Source organism: Mustela erminea, chromosome 10 (assembly GCF_009829155.1).
Source record: "Mustela erminea isolate mMusErm1 chromosome 10, mMusErm1.Pri, whole genome shotgun sequence".
Lineage (NCBI taxonomy): Eukaryota > Metazoa > Chordata > Mammalia > Carnivora > Mustelidae > Mustela > Mustela erminea.
In genome coordinates, this window is record NC_045623.1 from 13,960,083 (window position 1) to 13,974,796 (window position 14,714).

Genomic DNA, 14,714 nt, shown 5'->3' on the forward strand with positions numbered 1-14,714 from the left:
GAGCAGAGCCCTGGTTTGCACCTAGGATCTCTGACTCAGAAGAACCCATTCTTAATACTATGCTACACGTACTCAGTAAACATTGTTGAATGAAAGCCTAGAATGGAGGAACTGCAGGGGGCTCTTCACCTGGGCTCTCAGCACAAGGCACTGCTCAGAGTCCCTGTTCTGCTAGCCACGACTGCTGACCACATCGCCTGTCCTCTGAACACACACTGAGCACCGCTTAGCTGTGTTGGAACTGGTAGAATCTTTGTTTGACCTTGAGTTCAAGGCAGATTCCGCTGACCATCTCCCTTCCTTTCTGGCCACAACTGCCACCCGGCTCATGAGTTAAACTTGACGCCGCCCGTGGCCTTGGGTTCGCCACGCCATTGCCGCCTTTGTGTTCATCTTGGACAAATCAGGGCTGCCTGGGAGCCCTCTTGGGCTTCAAGGCAACAAACAGTCAGAAACAGAAATGTCTGCAGAGTTGAGTTTTTCAGCTGCCTTGAGGAAAACACACCCCTGGCTGTTGCAGTGACTTAAAATTGTTTAAAAAATAGTTGATTACCCACATGTGCTTTCCCTCTATAGTCTCTACCGTAATGCCTTCTATTTCAGCACCCACCTTATCTCCGCAGGAGCCCTGTTGATGTTAACAACTCTGGGAGAGGCAAGGCCAGGATGCCTTTTCAGTTCCAATGCAAGAAGGGAAAGGCAATTCTGACCATAATCAGTAGCTGCTCCTATGCAAAGCCTGGGACAGATCAGGAGGTTGACAGTGCCACAGGGGGTAAACATCACCAGGGAACTGTTGGGAGATCTGTACTCTGAACCTTTACTCTGCCTTTATTGACTAGCTGTGTTACCTCAGGCAAGCCACTCAGCCTCTCTGGGCTTCAGGAAAGTGAGATGTTAGGACTAAGACGATTTCTGAGTTAAGACGTGGCAGCTGAGAGAACTCGGGAGTACTTTATTCAGGGTGGTGAAGAGTGAGAAGCCAGACTGGGGGTGGTGAGGTGATCAGGGATTAGTGGGAAGCCGCTGCTCCTTGTGGGGCGTGGTGTTGTAGGAGCCCTCCCACTGGCATCACTTAGCAGGAGTCGGAATAATGATGTCTTGTCTGGAGGAAGATACCTACCTACCGGCTCCTCACCTCCCCCAGCCCCCCAGGCTTCTGCCAGTCCTTCCCATCGGCTGAATCCAGCTGCAAGCCAGTTCATCCTGGAACCTAGGAAACACAGCACGTGCAAGACACGGTTCCAAGGGCCAAGAGGTATGGGACCAACACTCTCTCTTTGCCTGAGTTCTATCGTCTGTAAAATGGGATGAGGACCTTGCCTGTCCCATTGTGTCATTGGGAGGGTTCTATGAGATAAGGCATGCAAAGCCCTGACCCGACATATGGGAACATTACCGATGGATGACAACTCTTAATTATTAATATTATTAATATTATTAAAATCCACTGATCCTGTCCTTTGTAATGGACTAGGTGTCTCTGATCACGTTGAGTGCTATGCTTCCCACAGGTAGTGTGTGTCCTCAGGACCAGGTGAGAAGGGATCTGTCATTCATTCACCAAACCGTGGATACTAGTGATGAGGGAGTAGGAGGCTGGCTGAGAACGGAGCAGGGGCTGGCGCCTTGCACCCCTCTCCACCCACTCCCCTTGGTGATATGTGTGACATTTCACAGGCACCCCTGACTGCAAGAAGAGCAAATGGTTATCTTGCAGAGATCACAGTCCTGCAAGGCAGGAGTCTCTCTTGGTTTACAAATGTCCTTGAGATTTACAACAAAGAAGTTGCCTTATCAATAGCCCAATTTCCAAAGATACATAACTCAGTTCCTCAAGCCCTAACGTCACCCACCCCTCCATAAAAAACCGAAGGAGACGGAGGTAGAAGGAAAAGTAAATAAAGTCAAATTTCTTTTAAAACCTAAATCTCACTAACAAGGATGTTTGATAGCAGGAATGTAACATTCCACCAGGAGACTCCCAATTGTCTTTATGTTAGTGCCTCATTAGAGGGAAAGTGGCCTTGGCTTGATAGTAACCAGGCCTTCAATATCCTGACAGTCTTCTTTACCCCAATAGCCCTTCTGAACAACCCTTTGTCCTCACCTACCCAACTCCTGTGTATAAAACCAGCCACTCCTCACATGCCCGGCGCAGCAGCATCTCCGTCTGCCCACGGGTCCTGTCCCTGTGCTCTAATAAACCACCTTTTTGCACCAAAGACGTCTAAAGAATTCTTTCTTAGCCGTCGGCTCCGAACCTCACCCTATTGAACCTCACCTAGGTTCAAGAACTTCATCACTAGCAAGTGATCGACACGGGGCTAGTTCCATAGGGCATGGAAATGCAGACTATGCCATCCAGGCAGAGATGGCTGATTAAATCATAGCTGTTGGATCAAATGATTTTTAAAATAATTTTTTAAAATTAGTTGCACGATTAAGGGTTTTGTCTAAAGAGCTCACGTTCCCCACTTCTCCTGCATATCCTTCTCTTCATTTCCTTCCTAAAGGCCATACAGCCCTTCTCTGCCTTCTCTTGACTCTGGCTTAGCGAACACTGAGCATCAAGGGGGACTTAGGCCTGAGCTGTTGCAGTATCTTACTTCTTTCCCGCACAGGTCATTCTGTTTGTCCCCGGAGATCCATTGTCTACCCTTACCCCTCTGGGTCTGCTCCATGCCCAGGTGTCCAGTTAAGGCCCAAACAGGGGACCTGAGGGTGAAAAGAAGAGAGACTGGGTTATTTCCTCCTTCTTCCTCACTGTCCTGGGCACAGCTCCATGTTGAGCACTCGTGCCTGGCAGCCCCAACTCCTTTGATCAGACTTTTGGGGCTCCCTCCCCTGCTCCATCTGTGAGGGGCTAGTCCCATTGCTGGTCTCTGGGTGTCAGGGCATCCTGATTGGCCCACCAGGTCCTGCCCCACTTCTGCCAATGATCCTTCCCTCCAAGCCTCTGGACCTTCTGAGATGGGGTTTGGTACCTGCCTGCCCCTGACGCAAGCTCCTTTGAAGCAGAAGCCCCTTGAAGAGGAGCTGTGATCCCAGTGGTGGTTTTACAGGGCCTTCCTGCCGAAGGGCCGTACTAGCAAATTCCAGTGGAACTTTCTCAGCCATAGCCTTGGGCAAGTTACTCTAGCCATCTGAGTTTCTTTCCTCCATTGTTTACAGAGTTTAGAATAAGAATAGAGAGAATAAGATGGTAAAGAGTGTGGAGTCAGCCCCTCCTATATAAGGTTTGCAAATGAAGGAGCTGGGACAGGGGGATACTTTGCCAAGTCTGCCTCCTGGGGCTAGGAAATGGACTAAGTCACAGGCTCAGGTCCCGTGGGCAGTCACCTCTCCCCAGTGGAGAGTGATCTCTGGGTGGAATGCCAGGACAGCCCCGTCCGGTCACAAAAAGGGAAGGGTTTGTTTCCTTGGGAGGGTTTTGGGGTGCGTGTGCACACACGCACACACGCACACACACACACACACACACACAGCTGCTGGTGGCGTGACGGGGTGGACTTTCAGTGTGAGTGTGGGGCTGACCACAGGGAAGGGATGCTACAGCAGGACGCACCAGCCCTGGGTGGGACCCACGGCGGGGGCTCCAGCCACCCCTCTCACTCACACTTGGCCTGCGGTGTTCAGCAACAAGAGACTGTTTCAGAAACAGGAGAGGGAAGAGGAGGAAGTGCCCAGCACGGGAAGCCTCGAGTGCCGCCAGGCAAGCTGGTATTGGAATTATGTGCAGTCCATACGCCAATTTGCTTTGTCATTGCCTGGCTATTTTTAGAAGCCACTGGCGTATCTAGGAAACCAGAATCTGTTGACTGTGTTTCTTCAGTGTGGGGGGTGTGATTATTTCCCAGAGATGCTGAAGGAATGTGTGAGGTCGGGCTGTGGGAAGGCGACCTCTCCTCCCTGGGTCAGGGCTCACGTGTACACGGTGCCCATGAGGCCCCCTCCCCTCCTGCGGCGTTTGTCTCTGCCCACCCGGGGTGAGGCCAATGTCCCGATGACCTTTCCCAGATGGAACATAGGCAAGGAGGAGGGGCCTCCATTTTAGCTCCCAGCTGGACGGGCCAATGGGGTCCTTTCCCCCCTTTCCGCTCCCCCACCTCATGCTCCTGAAGGTATCAGGTGGGCATTTGTCCGGGGGCCTGGGGACCAGAGCTGTCCTTTGCTCCCTGGTCCCAAGGAGGAGTAGGAAGTAGAGAGGAGAGGGGATGGCCCAACAATAATTTGAGCTTTGAATAGGAAACCTGGAAGTTTCTTCCACCTCGCTCTACCCAATCCGGCTCCTTCAAGGGCAGTGTCATTCCTCCAGATGCGACCTAGAATCCAGAAAAGAGTGGCACTTGTTTCAAATTCGGTCAAGTCCTAATGGTCCAGAGATGTCCTCTCGGCAGGCGGGGGTGGGGGTGTGCCAGCTTTAGTTGGGTTCAGACTTTGGTAAGACTCTGGTGGAGGGGACTCTACCGTGGATTTGCGAGAAGAACTTTAAACTGTGAGGTTTTGTACTTGTCAACATGTAAATTTGCCCTGCTTCAGAGGCAGCGTCAGATCTGGGTTGGTGACCACTTTGGGAGGAGGCAAAATGAGGCACTTAGAATAAAATCCAAACTCTTTACCTTGACCTCCCAGACTTTATCTGATGAGGCCCCTCCTCTTCCCCAAACCCATCTCATACCATTCTGCCTTGGCCTGAGGGTGTTAGTCTGTCAGGCCTTCTTTCTAGTCTGTACACATGCCAATCTCGTGCCTGCCTCTGGACCTTTGCATTGACTGTTGCTTCCACTTCCTCCAGATTATCAAAGGGCAGCCTCTTCTCATCATTCAGGTCTCTAGGGAATGTCATATCCTCAAAGAAGCTTCCCCTGAGTACCATATCTGAAACTGCCACCCCCTGCCACACACCCACTATCAGTCTGTCTGGCCCCATTACCCTCTTTTATTTCATTCTTACTTACACTTACTATCTAGATTTCTCTACCGCCTCTCTTCCCTGAGCTCAGTAGCAGCTTCCTTCAGCCCTTTGCAGAATTCCTCTGTGGCTCTCCAGACCGTGGACTCACCACCATCCCAGGCCTCGCTGGAATATATGGAAAGTATCCACATGCCCGTTGTCCCCATAAGGCCACGAGCTCATTAGGGGTGGAGCTGTGTCTTTACCTCCTCCTGCCCAACACTTAGCACAGGGCCTGTCAACCCCAGCAGACACTAGAGAAACTTCCTTCTCTCCCAAGCCCCACTCCCATCATCCCACACGCGACATGATTTTTCAAACCTCTTTTCTTGTTTCCAAGTCTCTTCCCAACACTTTCCACACTCACTCAAGGGACATTTTGCTCCAGCCTTCTTTTTTGGTCTCCTTGTCATCTCAGACATCACACCTGCACAGCACATTCCAGCTTACAATGAGGTTTCCCTGTGTGTGATCATTTCTTCACATCGAAGTCACGCATATCTCCTCTGGGGTCCAGCCTAGCTGACGTCTCTCAGGTAAACATTTACTGAGCAGTTTTTATGGGCCGTGACCGGATTTGGATATTTTCCATTTTAGTCTTCTGGGAGCCTACCAAATCTGTGGGATGGAACGACCTCATAAAGCAAGGGGGTAAATCCCCAGGGTTCTCAGCCCACCATTCCATAGTAAGGCCTACTTGTGTTCCAGATCAGCCTTCTCACAAATGTACCCACCCAGACCGGTGAAAGTTCAAACACCCTCTACGGCTGCAGGGGGTCCGTAGGGCGGGGGGAGCCCATATTAAAGTGGAAAGGAAGGATGGGGTAATAGTAAGTACAGTGGTCCGGGATGGAGACCTCGGAACCCATCCTGTGCCGTCTTTCTCCACCTCAGCGGAGAACTCATCTGACCCGGCTCTTCCCAAGGCCGTGAAAGGATCATACACACCCTGGTGTCCCAAAGACCTTTGTGAGGAGAAACAGAAATGTGAGGGCTCATTTTCTCCCTGACAGTGACTCCCTGCCTCCCCGTCTCCAACCCGACCATCTGGTCATGTGAACACCTGCAACCTCTGAGGCCACCGGGCATTTTCCCACCACACCTCCTCCAGCCAGGCCAGGCCCCCATTATATAGTCTCAGTTCTGTTCGGTAATCATTTAAGCTAACGACAATAGTGAACACTTACTGAGCATGTATTATGTGCCAAGAGCTATTCTAAGCACTGTGCAGGGGTTAACTTGATCATTACAACTTTGATGGAGATGAGCGTGGGGTCTGACATGCTACCTCTCATTCCCAGTCTCAGTGCTCATGGTCTTTGTTTTCTTGCCGTACTCCACGAGCTCGGGCCTTCAGTGCAATGGTGAGTGGAAACGGTGAAAGCAGACACCCTTGGCTTTGTTACTAGTCTAAGAGCATCCTGTCTTCCACCATGAAGCACAACGCTAGCCATGGGTTTTTTTATGGATGCCTTTTTCCAGTTGAGGAGGTTTGCTGAGAGGTTGTTTGTTTTGTTTTGTTTTTAATCATAAATGGGTATTATACTTGTTAAAAGTTCTTTATACATCTGTTGAAATGATTATATGACCTTTCTTTTTTTAGTCTGTCTAATGTATGAATTACACTGAGTATTTTGTGTAGAACTGAAATTTTATCTTCCCCAAATGTTTGATAGAATTTATCAGTGAAGCCTCTGTACCTTGTTTATAACACTCACTTATCTTTTTGAATTGTGTAGAAGCTGTAGTGAAGTTTAGTCTTTCATGCCTCCTATCCGTCCGTGATTTTGTCTTTTTTTTTTTTTTTTTTCCTGATTGGGAGTTTTCCAATTATACTTTTTTTTTTTTTTTTTAAGAAAGAGCTTTTAGTTTCATTGAATTGGTGTTTGTTTTTCTGTTTTCTATTTCATTGATTTGTGCTCTTTACTGTTTCTTTCCTTCCGCTTGCTTTGCTCTTAATTCTCTTCTTTTCCTACTTTCTTGTAGTTAGGAGTTTTTAGATCATTGATTTGATACTATTTTTTTTAATATAAACATTTAATGCTATAAATTTCTCTCTAAGCACTGGTTTAGCTTCTACATACTGCAAAGTTTGATATGTTGTGTTCATTTGTATTCAGTCCAAAATATCTTGTTTTCTTTGTGACTTTTTCTTTGACCCATGGGTTATTTAGAATTGCATTGTTTAATCTCTTAATATTTGAGGCTATTTCACATATCTTTTAAAAAATTTTCTAGCTTAATTCTATTGTAGTCCAAGAGAAGGCTTTGTATTATTTCAATCCACTACAGTATATTGAGACTTGTTTTGTGGTCTGTCTTGGTGAGTGGCTTATGCATACAGAAGACAATGTGTTTGGTGAAGTTTTGTAATTATGTCAGTTGTGTCAAAAAAGTTGATGAGATGGTTAGAATCTTTACGTTCCTGCTGATTGTCAGTCTACATTTTCTTTCAATTATTGAGAAGAGAATGTTCAAATTCCCAACTATAGTTGTGGATTTGTCCATTTCTCCTTTCATCTGTATTAGTTTTCACTTTTATCATATCATATATTTTAGAGCTCTATTAATAGGTGCATCTACATTTAGGGTTGGAATACCCTTTTGATGAATCTATTCCTTTAGCATTATAAAATGTCTCTCTTTATCCCTGGTAATAGTCCTTGTTCTAGAGTCTACTTTGATGTAGTCACCCCAGTTTTGTTTTGATCAGTGTTTGCTTGGCCTTTTTTTCAATCCTTTACTTTTAACCTGTGTCTTCATATGTAAAGTGTGTTTTAGGGTGCCTGGATGGCTGAGTCAGTTGAACATCTGACTCTTAGTTTTGGCTCAGGTCATGGTCTCAGGGTCGTGGGATTGAGCCCTATGATGGCTCCACATTCACTGGGGAGTCTGCTTCTCTTGCTCTCCCTCTGTCCTTCCCCTGCTTGCAATCTCTCTCTCTTTCAAATAAGTGGATAATTTAAAAAAAAAAAAAGTGTGTGTTTCTTAGAGGCAGCATATAGTTAGATATTGATTTTTTTAAATCTAATATGACAGTGCTTCCTAGTTGAAGTTTTTAGTCCATTTATTAGTCCATTTATATTTAATGTAATCATTGATATCATTGAGTTTAAGTCTGCTATTTTGTTGTTGATTTTCTAATTGTTCCATATGTCCTTTATTTCTGTTTTTTCTTCTTCTGCCTTATCATGTGTTAATTATTTTTATGATTCCATTTCATTGCTATTGTTGGCTTATTAGCCATACTTCTCTTATTTTTTAGTGATTAATATATGGTTTACAATATGTTTTATTGTAAATATAAACATATTTTATTGGTTTTAATATATCATAGTTATCTTAAAATAATATACTACTTCATATGTAGTGTAAAGAATCTTATAGCTATGTATTCTTTTTCTGTCTCCTGTCCTTTGTGATACAGTTGTCACACATTTTATTTTCACATTTTATAAACTTCACAATAGTGAAAATTTTTTTGTTTTAAACAGTCGACATTATTAAAGAGATTGAAAAAATGAGTAAAAATGTATTTCAATTTACCCACATATCCATTATTCCCAGTGCTTTTCATTCCTTTGTGTAGATCCAGATTTTCATCATTTTCTTTTATCCTGGAAAACTTTCTATAACATTTCTTAAGCAAGAAATGCCCATAATGAATTATCTCAGCTTCAGTTTGAAAAAGGATTTATCCTGCTTTCATATTTGAAAGATATTTTTGCTGGATATAGAATTCTAGGTTGATAGTTTTTCCTTTCAGTGGTTAAGGTTGTCACTGTGCTCTGGTTTGTGTACTTTATATTAAGAAGACTGCCACCGGGGCGCCTGGGTGGTTCAGTGGTTTGGGGCCTCTGCCTTTGGCTCGGGTCATGATCCCAGGGTCCTGGGATCGAGCCCCATGTCGGACTCTCTGCTCGGTGGACAGCCTGCTTCCTCCTCTCTCTGTCTGCCTCTCTGCCTACTTGTGATCTCTGTCTGTCAAATAAATAACATCTTAAAAAAAAAAAAGAGGACTGCCACCTGGCCTTTGCTCCTCTGTATATAATGTTCTTTGTCCACTGGCTATTTTCAAGATTTCTCTCTCCCTCTCTCTTTTTCTTTCTTCTGAAGGGAGAGGGAGAGAGAATCATAAGCAGCCTCCACACCCAGCATGGAGCCTGATTCAGGGCTCGATCTCACAACCTTGAGATCATGACCTGAGCCGAAATCAAGAGTTGAACACTTAATTGACTGAGTCACCCAGGCACCCCGTAAGGTTTTTTTCTTTATCACTGGCTTTTAGCAACTTGGGTATGATGTGCTTTTGTGTAATTAAAAAAAATTTATTCTGTTGAGAGTTCAGTGAGCCTCTTGCATCAGTGAGTTTATAGGTTTTGCCAGTTTTTGAAAAAAAAAATTATAATTTTTCAGATATTTTTCCTGTACTCCCTTTTGGGGAGAAGGGGGCCTCCAATTATATATATATATGTTAGATCACTTGATGTTGCCCTATAGGTCACTGATATGTTCATTTTTCAGTCCTTTTCTCTCTTCTCTTTATTTTTTAATAAGATTACTTTTTAATTTATTTGACAAAGAGAGACAGCGAGAGAGGTAGTGCAAGCAGAGGGAATGGGAGGGGTGAAGCAGGCTTCCTACTGAGCAGGGAGCCCACTGTGAGGCTCCATCCCAGGACCCTAGGATCATGACCTGAGCTGAAGGCATACATTTAACCAACTGAGCCACCCAGGCACCCCTCTTCTCTTTATTTTGGATGTTTTCCTATTGCTTTATCTCCAAATTCACTGACCTTTCCTATGCTGTGTGTGGTCCCCTGCTAATCTCATTCATTACATTTTTCATTTTAGCTATTTTTTTTTTCATTCTTAGAAGTTTCATCTGGGTCATGTTTATATCTCCTATTTCTAGCTTCATCATGTTCATATTTTCTTCCACATTCCTGAGCATATGCAGTATATTTGCTATAGTAGTTCCAATATTCTTGAATGCTAATCATGTCATCTCTGTCACTCTGGGTCATTTTCTATGGATTAATTTTCTCTCTGCCATTGGTCACTTTTTCTGTTTTTATTGTTGTTTTGCTGACCTTCATTTTTTCTATTAGATGCCAGACATGAATTTTACTTGACTGGGTGATTTTTTTCTTAAAGAGAGTGGTAGACTTCATCCTGGCATGTAGTAACTTGGGATCAGTTTAATCCTCAATTCTCGTTTTTATGCTCTCTCTAGTCTGCAGCTATCTTTCAGCACCACTATTAAGATACTTGCTTTCTGAAGACTCTTTCTGATGCATTTATTAGAAAATATGTTCACCCTGGTTATGGGAACATGAACACTTCCCAGCTCCATTAAAACTCTGGAAATTGTTGGGCCTGCCACTGTGTGGTGGTTCTTTCCCCAGGCTCATGGAGTTTCATTGCTTGGATGTGCATATCAGTATTCAGCCAAGGATTCCAGGATATCCTTTTCAGATATCCAGAACTCTTTCAGATAATCTGTCCAGAACATTCTAACCACCTCTGTCTCCCCAGCTGGCCTCTGCTGGGGTTCCCCTTGCCTGTGCTACAGCGTAGAAATTGGGTCCAGGCAGTATGGTGGAAAAACTGTGGGCTCACTTATACCTTGTTTGATTCCTTTCTCTCAGGAACACAATCTTATACTCTTGTCCTCTGATGCCTAGAGTTGCTTCATATACTTTATATGATTTTGCAGTTAAGCCTTGTTTCAAGCTTAAGTCTTACTTAAGACAAGAGGGCACAAATTTAGTCCCTGTCACTCTGTCATGGCTGGAAGGAGAAGTGACAATAGATATACTTATGTTTATTGTAAAAATAAGGAAAAGGAGGCACAGAGATAAAGCAGCTTGCCCAAGATAATATCATGCCTAGGTGGCAGAGCCCAGGTTTGAGTCCTGGTCAGCAGTCTCCACAAAACCGCAGGGCTCCTCAAGGTTTTGCCTGTCGTGTTCCTTGCTATATTCTCCCGTCCTAGGGCAGCACCTGGTACATGGAACTGGTCCTCAGTAAATGTTGTTGAATAAATCTGGGACAAAACAGAGCTCTTTTTGGGAAGGAGAGAGAGGGTACTCAGCCTTTGTTAGAATGCACCCCAGTTGCTCTATACAACCTATCTTTGTGGTCCATGCTGGTTAGCAAGTCCCGTGGTCTCCAGGCCCCAACACACTTCTTCACCTACCTCTGCACACACCTCGAAGATATTCCTGTGTGCAAACAGCAGCTGCCTCTTTCGAGTACCAGATCTGCTGTCTGGCTCCCACATCGAAACATATCATTTTAATCATGCACTTTCAAACCAGGAAGCCAATTTACATTACAAAAGTCAAATTTTTTTCCCTTACTGGCGGCCATGCAAAAGACTTGGCTTCTTTTCTACTTTTTTCTAGCATGGAAGTCTTGGACCAGTAGGATCCCATCTTGAGCTGAGTCAGGCCATACAGGAAGAGGGGGGCAGAAGTCATGGGCATAGCACACCTCCCTCTAAAGCTCCCTGTTTCCTACCCTGGGTTCTTGGGGGATGGTGGAGGAAGGGAAGCCAGAATTCTCGGTGGTCCCTCCTCCAGAACTGTGGGTCTGTTTCAGATAATGGCAGAGCAATTGATTGAAAATTATATGCCCATTTCCACATCTGCATAATTTTGCATATTTACTTAATGACCAAATCAACTCATTTGGATTCTCTTACTCTGTCGTCTCTCCTGCTTCTGATGGATCATAAAGATTTGGCCCAGCCTGGAAAAAAATGACCGTTTCTTCTGCTCTTGTTTCTACAGAGCAAACTGAGCTCTTTTCGGGAGACTTCTGGGCTCCTCCTGGTCCAGCCTCTCAGAATTCAGTTCTTTGCTCCTCATGCCCTGCACTGTGGCCTGAATGATGTCCTGGTCCGCTGAGCTCTGTGCCCAGCTGAGGTACCTGGAGGAAGTGGAGGCTTAGGAGACTGCTTGTCAGGAAGGTTTCAAGCAGACAGGTTGTTGGGCTGCCCTGCCGACAAGTGTCTCCCTGGGGACGAAGCTGCTGTCACCGAGGGTAATTGAATTCCTGTTCCCCAGCAGGACAGGTTCTGGTAACCTTTAGGATTAATTGCTCTGGCCGACCTTGGCGGCTGCCTCTGGCTGGCTGTCTTCCTCAGTCTTGATCAGAAAGCCCCAGGAGCTCAATGTCAGACACCAGGCATTGGGACAAGAGTGTGAACTGGGGACTTGGGGATCTGAGCCTTGAGAGAGTTCCCAGAAACCCTTGCAGCGGCACCCATGGGGGATGCCGCACTTCCCTTTCAAGACAAGGCCCATTTTGTGCTCTAGACCTTCCTTAGGTGAGGTTAAAGGAACTCTAGTTGATGGTGACCTGAAGAGAGCAACCATTCGGAAGAGGAAGGCCAAGCTGTCAACCTCCTCTGTTCCCGGGAGAGCATGGCCAGTGGCTGTTTCCCATGTCGGGGGATGAAGAGGGCTTAGGAGTCTCATACAGTGAAAGGCTATGGCGGTGGCTCGTGGGCCACGTCAAAGTCACCCCTGCTGTGTTGTTCACCAGAACACAGCACCTTGGGCGGAGAGGTGGAGAGATGCTGTGGTGGCCCCATCTCCACCAACACAGGGCACGCGTGATTCCTTGTAATCCTGATGGCTGGTATCTGTCGAGGACTTGGCCTGACGTGAGCGCCTCGCCTATGCCTTGGCTTATTTAATCCCCACACAGCCCTAAGAAGGGTCTGGCGTGATGACTGCCAGCTCATGAAGGAGAAAACTGGGGCCGAGGGAAGGTGACAGGGCAAGGCAAGGGGCTACCTGGCAGATTCTTCAGAGCACGATGCATCTGGTACCAGAAGCAGGGTTTCACTAGCTCTGGTCCTCGGAGGTCTTGACAATGGGACTCTTCCACTTCTCTCTGGGCTGGGGCAGGAGGGTCGGCACTGACCCTGGTGACACCGAGGCTTTATTAAGTTTCCACACTTCTCGACAGAAGAAAGCATTAGCCCCCGTGGATGTTTCATACGAACCAGGCAGTGGTTACAACACGGGAATGCCTTTTGCTTTTGCCGTTACTGCTCTCTAGCTGCGTCTCCTTCCTTATGCTGATCGATAGCCCCTCAATCAGCAAAGACTCATTCACGTGGACTCAGTGTGCCTCAATGGGATGGGGAGGGACCCACCACGGGGCCCCACTCATCGGGTCCTTGCACACTCACCTTCCTTTCACGGGGCTCTGGCACTTGGCCATGAGTGGCATGTCATTATGAGACTTTCCTGGAAAGCCTGATTGGCCACTCATTTGTTTCCACTGCCACCTCCCCACCCCTCAGATGGCAATGGATGTTGCCATGACAACGTAATGGGAGGCAATCACACCTATTGTGGGACAGGGATGTTGACTGGCAGGAAAGAGCCTGTGTGGGGCTGGGGAGACAGGAGAGAAACAGACCTTCTTGTGCCCAAGAGAAAAGAAATTAATTCAGAATTAAGGAGCCTTCCAAATTTCAAGTCCCCATCCGATGCCTATGGAAACTTTAGACTCACCAGGTCACATTATTGTCCTCCTGACCCAGTCTTACCTAAGGGAATAAATGAATGAATGAATAAGAGGGCACAGCTTTTGACTCATTTTGAACCAAAACTTCCCCTCAGAGATGAGAAAGCCCTTAACTAGTTGCTTTTTTCCTTCCTATCTTCCTTCCTTCCTCTCTTTTTCTTCACACACAATAGCACAACCTCTAAAAAGCTGGGGAAGACAATGGGTGGCATTTCCAGGATAACCTAGGAGAAGAGCTTGGATTTATTTTGGAGGCAAAAAAAAGTGGGGGAGTTGTGGAATTCAGTCAAAGAACGACTCAGGCAAATCAACTGTCAAATTGGAAGTCACTGGAACATGGGAGCAGGGTGACACTGGCTGGATGTTGGGAAGGCTGCTTGGGAGGTGGGAAGTAACAAGTAAACATGGGCAAGCTACCGAGTGTTTATCTGCCTCGGTCCGGGCTGGCGGAGGATTCCATGAGCTAACTCAGAACAGGCTGTAAGCATTAGCTGTTGTTTTTACTGGGCTGCTTGAACAAGCTCTTTTACTTCTCTGAGCCTCGATTTCCTCACTAGTCAAATGGGAATTATGTGGGCTTCCCAAGCAAGTATTTGTGAGGGTTAAAGAAGCTACCATGCAGGAATGTGCCTAGCTAATACTTTCCAGATATACAACAGGTGCTAAATAAATGTGATTCAAATCTCAGTCTAGTATTCTAAAGGGACAGGGGAGTAGAGAGGATCTTGAAATTCTCAGCCACCCCATACAAAACATACCTGGAAGATGCCTCTGGCAGGCAAGGCTTCACTCTCTCCTCCTCTACCATCAAATATTTGCAGAGTGCTGAGCTTGGGCCAGGTGCCATGGAGAGCCACGAGTGCAGGATGGTCTGCTCAAGGTGCTTTCCAGAGGGCCACGGGGAAAGTCATGCAGGTGAAACAGTGATGTTTGCACAGTGGACTGCAGAGCCTCTTGCCTTCTAGCTGTGCCAGGCCCGTGACAGGCATTCTACGAGTACTTGTTGAATAAATGAAGGAATGAATGTCAAGTAGAAAGACAAGGGGATGCTGAGACAGGCTGGGGACATTATAGAGGTCCTGAATCCACAGAGCCCCAGGATGATTATAAAGGGGGGTAGCGGGGCTGGTATGGGAGCAGGTCTTTGAAGTTGTAGACAGAACCCCTCCTCCTGTTTGTCTTCATCTGGGCTCTGCTTCTGAGCTCCC

The 14,714-nt window shown here is 46.3% G+C and overlaps 1 protein-coding gene and 1 long non-coding RNA gene across 5 annotated transcripts in view; one reads left to right on the plus strand and one right to left on the minus strand.

The window, feature by feature from the left end:
- KCND3 (potassium voltage-gated channel subfamily D member 3) overlaps positions 1–14,714 on the plus strand; it is a 209,145-nt gene that overhangs the window by 68,309 nt on the left and 126,122 nt on the right. The gene's annotated exons all lie outside the window — the stretch shown is intronic.
- On the minus strand, positions 905–5,587 carry LOC116567383. Its single transcript, XR_004276205.1, has 4 exons — positions 5,279–5,587; positions 4,254–4,325; positions 2,610–2,718; positions 905–1,213 (listed from the first exon to the last, which is right to left on the minus strand). It is a non-coding gene; the product is annotated as an uncharacterized LOC116567383 (long non-coding RNA).